The sequence below is a fragment of the Gossypium hirsutum genome, chromosome A03, assembly GCF_007990345.1.
Source record: "Gossypium hirsutum isolate 1008001.06 chromosome A03, Gossypium_hirsutum_v2.1, whole genome shotgun sequence".
In the NCBI taxonomy this organism is placed as follows: domain Eukaryota; kingdom Viridiplantae; phylum Streptophyta; class Magnoliopsida; order Malvales; family Malvaceae; genus Gossypium; species Gossypium hirsutum.
Window position 1 is genome coordinate 25556676 of NC_053426.1, and position 5969 is coordinate 25562644.

The window sequence follows — 5969 nt, forward strand, 5'->3', positions numbered from 1 at the left end:
CATCATCCCATCACATAGCAAGATTAGACCATGGGCTAGGTAGAACTCAAGCTAACAACTAAAACATGCATGCATCTCATGGAACATCATCAAACATACCTTAGCCTAGCTACATGCATGGCCGAACCTCTTCACCTTTTCTTCCTTCCTCCTTAAAATTTTTGGCCAAGGATGAACCAAAGGATGAGCACTTTTTTTTTGTTTTCTTCTAGTTTCGGCAAAATGGGGGGGAGAAACAACCACACACTTTTTTTGTTTTCATCATATTCCCTTTCATTATTTAATTTCCATGCTCATTATTTTATTTTTTTCCACCCATGATGCACCAACCCAACATGTCTATGACATGTCTTGCCCATCACACTGGTCTACCATGCTTGTCATGGTCGGCCATACTAATAGGGGGGAATTGACATGCAAGTCCCCCTTTTTCAACATGCACTAATAGGCCCTTATGCTTTGACCTATCACATTTCAAAATTTTCTCACATAAGTCCTATTGACTAAATTCACATGCAATCGACTAATCGAAGCTTGAAATTTTCACACATTCATAATTACATATTCTAGACATAAATATCACATTCAAACATTTCGGTGACTCGGTTTAGCGGTCCGAAACCACTTCCCGACTAGGGTCAATTTTGGGCTGTCACAACTCTCCCCACTTAAGAAATTTTCGTCCCCGAAAATCTTACCGGTAATAGGTTTGGGTATCGTTCTTTCATCGAGCTCTCGGTTTCCCAAGTAGCTTCCTCGATCCCGTGTTTGAGCCATAACACCTTAACTAACGGAACCCTTTTGTTTCGCAACTCTTTCACTTCATGAGCTAGGATACGAATCGGTTCTTCTTCATAACTCAAGTCAGATTGAATTTCAACTTCTGAGGGATTAATCACATGTGACGGATCGGATCTATAACGTCGAAGCATTGAAACATGAAAGACATCGTGAATCTTTTCAAGTTCAAGGGGCAAATCAATCTATACGCAACCGGACCAACTCGTTCGGAGATTTCGTACGGCCCAATGATCTCGGCTCACTTGCCTTCGGCAATCTGAGTACTCTTCAAGGCGAAACTTAAGAAACACTTTATCTCCCACCTGATATTCAATGTCCTTTCGTTTCAAATCCGCATACGATTTTGCGATCTGTGGCTGCTTTCAGACTTTCACGGATTACCTTACTTTCTGTTCGGCATCCTTAATCAAATCAACTCCGAAAATTTTACTTTCACCGAGCTCGGTCCAAAACAATGGTGTACGGCATTTACGACCGTACAAAGCCTCGTAAGGTGCCATCTTAATACTTGATTGAAAACTATTGTTGTAAGCGAATTCAATCAAAGGTAAATATCGTTCCCATGAACTACTGAACTCGAGGATGCAACATCTCAACATATCCTCAAGTATCTGAATTATCCGCTCAGATTGACCATCGGTTTGGGGATGAAAGCAGTGCTAAAATGCAGCTTGGTACCCAAAGCTTCTTGCAAATTCCTCCAAAATCGCGAGGTGAATCTCGGATCTCTATCCGACACGATAGAAATAGGTACCCCGTGTAATCTCACAATCTGAGAAACATACAATTCGGCTAGTTTATCCAATGAAAAATCCGTACGCATGGGGATAAAGTGAGCCGACTTAGTCAGTCTATCAGCAACAACCCAATCGCATCCTTCTTACTTGCTGACAATGGCAGTCCGGACACAAAGTCCATTGTGACTCGATCCCATTTCCACTCGGGTATCATGATCGGCTGAAGTAATCCTGAAGGCACTTGATGTTCCGCTTTCACTTGTTGACATATTAAACATCTCGAAACAAAGTCGGAGATGTCTCGTTTCATACCATGCCACCAAACCAACGTTTCAAATCGTTGTACATTTTCGTACTCCCCGGGTGAATTGACATTCGGCTACAATGGGCTTCGTTCAGAATCATCGAAATGAGTTCTGAATTCCTTGGAACACACAAACGACTTCTGAACCTCAAACAATCATCATCATCAATTTGAAACTCCGATTCCTTGTTCGGAGCACACTCAGCCCGTTTTGCAACCAATTCATCATCAACTTTCTGGGCTTCACGAATTTGATGAATCAATAATGGTTTGGCTTTTAATTCAGCTACTAACACATTGTCGGGTAGAACAGACAAGTGCACATTCATCGCTCGTAAAGCAAACAATGATTTCCGGCTTAAGGCGTCCGCAACCACATTAGCCTTTCCCGGGTGGTAATCAATGACAAGCTCGTAATCTTTCAACAACTCAAGCCAACGTCTTTGTCGCAGATTTAAGTCTCTTTGAGTCATCAAATATTTGAGACTTTTGTGATCCGAAAATACATGGCACTTTTCACCAAATAAGTAATGTCGCCATATTTTTAAAGCAAATACGATGGCAGCTAGTTCAAGATCATGGGTTGGATAATTTTTCTCATGTGGCTTTAATTGTCTCGACGCATAGGCCACCATTCGACCTTCTTGCATCAATACGCAACCCAACCCAAGTAGGGATGCGTCACTATAAATGACAAACTCTTTGCCCGATTCGGGTTGCACTAAAATTGGAGCTTCAGTCAAATAAGTTTTCAGTTGATCGAAACTTTTCTGACATTTCTCCGTCCATTCGAACTTAACATCCTTTTGAAGTAGCTTCGTCATTGGTGTGGCTATCATCAAGAAACCTTTTACAAATCGTCGGTAATAACTGGCGAGCCCCAGGAAGCTCCGAACTTCGGTAATATTTCTTGGAGGCTTCCAATTAAGTATGGCTGAAATTTTGCTCGGGTCAACTCGAATACCCGATGCGGATACCACATGACCCAAGAAGCTAACCTCTCTTAACCAGAACTCACACTTACTGAACTTAGCATATAACTGCTTCTCCCGCAAAATTTGCAACACTAGTCTCAGGTGCTCAGCATGTTCGGTCTCATCTCTTGAATAGACCAAGATGTCATCAATGAACACAACTACGAACCGATCCAAATATGGTCTGAAGATCCGATTCATCAAATCCATAAATACCGCAGGGGCATTAGTGAGCCCAAACGGCATCACTAAGAACTCGTAGTGACCATATCTCGTTCTGAAGGCAGTTTTGGGGTATGTCCAAATCTCGAATTCGCAACTGATAATAGCCCGATCTCAAATCTATTTTTGAGAACACTGAGGCTCCCTTCAGTTGGTCGAACAAATCATCGATACGCGGTAACGGATATTTGTTCTTTATCGTCACTTTATTCAGTTGACGATAGTCAATGCACAACCTCACGGTTCCGTCCTTCTTTTTCACGAACAATACTGGTGCACCCCAATGTGAGAAACTTGGTCGAGCAAAACCTCTATCCGTCAATTCTTGCAACTGAGCTTTCAACTCTTTTAACTCGGTTGGAGCCATACGATAGGGAGCCATCGAAATCGGCGTAGTCCCAGGTACAAGCTCAATACCAAACTCTATCTCCCGAACAGGTGGTAAACCCGGTAATTCTTCAGGAAAAACATCCGGGTATTCACAAACCACTGGCACAGATTCGGGTTTCTTTTCTAATTCTTTGTCATCAAGTACATACGCAAGGTATGCTTCGCACCCTTTTCTTACATATTTCTGGGCCAACATTGCTGATATTACAGCTGGCATCCCCTCCAAGTCCGTAGACTCAACTCGGATTACTTCGTTATTTGCGCACCTCAAATAAATAGTCTTGCTTTTGCAATTCACAACCGCATCATGCGCGGTCAACCAATCCAAACCAAGAATAACATCAAATTCATCAAACGGCAAAAGCATCAAGTCCGCCGGAAAACAGGAACCTCGAATTACTAGGGGACATTCCTTACACACTTTGTCGACAAGCACGTAACGACCCAAGGGGTTTGACACCCGAATTACGAACTCAGTAGACTCAATAGGTAAAGTCTTACTGGATGCTAAGGTTTCACATATGTAAGAATGAGTAGAACCGGGGTCAATCAAAGCAATTACATTAGTATCAAAGAGAGTAAAAGTACCGGTAATAACATCAGGCGAAGAAGCATCCTCGCGGGCACGTATAGCATAAGCTCTAGCAGGCGCACGAGCCTCGGATCTGGTCGTAGCATCTCTAGATCCTCTCTGACCACCACTAGCATTGCCCGTATTTCCAGATGGTCTACCTCGAGCAGTGGTAGCACCCGGTTTCCCACTCTGATTTACATTCTGTTCAGACAACCTCGGGCAATCTTTAATGAAGTGGTCAACTGATCCGCACTTGTAACAGGAGCGGTCAGGGAATCTACAACTCCCCGAATGCCATTTACCGCAATATCGACATTTCGTTCTGTCTCGACGTTCATTCCCAACACTGGCGACCGAAGTGCCTCGTGTACCCACAGGGGGTCGATCACGATCTCGTCTAAAAAGGCCCGAAGTGCCTCTCGACCAGCCCACATCATCTCAAAATTTCTTCGATGCCTGTTGAAGAGACTTTCCCGAAGATCTTTTACGAAACTCTCCAGTTCCCACATCAACTTTTTGTTTTTCTTTTCTAAGCTCTTCGGCTTTGCAAGCTCGCTCGACAAGTACTACGAACTCTCGTATTTCAAGAACGCCAACGAACATTTTTATATCTTCATTCAGCCCATCCTCGAAGCGTTTACACATGATAGCCTCGGACGAAACACATTCCCGAGCGTATTTGCTAAGTCTAACAAATTTTCGCTCGTAATCAGTAACCGACATGGAACCTTGCTTAAGCTCAAGAAATTCCTTCCGTTTTTGATCAACAAATCTCTGACTGATATACTTTTTCCGAAACTCAGTTTGGAAAAACTCCCAAGTTACTTGCTCTCGGAGCACAACAGAAGCCAGAGTACTCCACCAATAGTAGGCAGAATCACGTAGCAAGGAGATAGTACACTTTAGGCATTCATCGGGTGTACAAGATAGCTCATCGAGTACCCGGATAGTGTTGTCCAACCAAAATTCAGCTTGCTCGGCATCGTCGCTATCCATAGCTTTAAATTCAGTAGCCCCATGTTTTCGGATTCTGTCAACTGGGGGCTTATTTGACCTTATTTGGTCAGTTACCGGAGGTATTGTAGGTGCGGGGGTTGTATTAGTCGGGAAGGGAGGTTGAGGAACAGCCGTATTAGTTCGAATGTATTGGTTGAACCAATCATTCATCACGCTATAGAAAGCTTGTCTAGCTTCATCATTCGGGTTACTAGCATTAGGTTGAGAGTCCGCCGGCGCTGTCCCTTGTGCGGGAGCAGGCGCTACACTCTCAAGATCATCAACTACCTCTCGGTCGGGATCGGAATCCATTACTATAAATAAACACATTTACAATTGTCAAAAATCACCACACTATCAAGTAATCACATAAAATGGCATGTATAGCTAGACCCAACGCATTACGATAGTCCTAGAATCAACTAAACCGTAGCTCTGATACCGATCAAAGTGTAACACCCCGAACCCGAGACCGACACCGGAGTCGAACACGAGGTGTTAACAGACTTTAAACCCCTTATAAAAAATATTTCCCATACACTGCCAATCTGCGTACTAGTCGCTTTAAAAATCATATCTTGAGTTTCACAACTCGAAAATCAGTTTCGTGATTTTTCCCTGAAACTAGACTCATATTCCCATCTACATAATTTTTCTAGAATTTTTGGTCGGGCCAATTAGTACAGTTTATTAGTCAAAGTCTCCCATGTTACAGGGATCGACTACACTGACCTTTGCGCAATACGACTTGGATATCTCCCTGCACAGAGCTTAAATACTGATGCCGTTTGTTTCTATAGAAACTAGACTCAAAGAGGAATCTATACATATATGGATTGACTCCTAATTGTCTCTGGTTAATTTTTAATGAATTTCCAAAGTCGGAACAGGAAATCCAGAAACCGTTCTGGCCCTGTCTCACGAGAACCTGAATATCTCTTAACATACTCTCCGTATGATTGTTTCGTTAC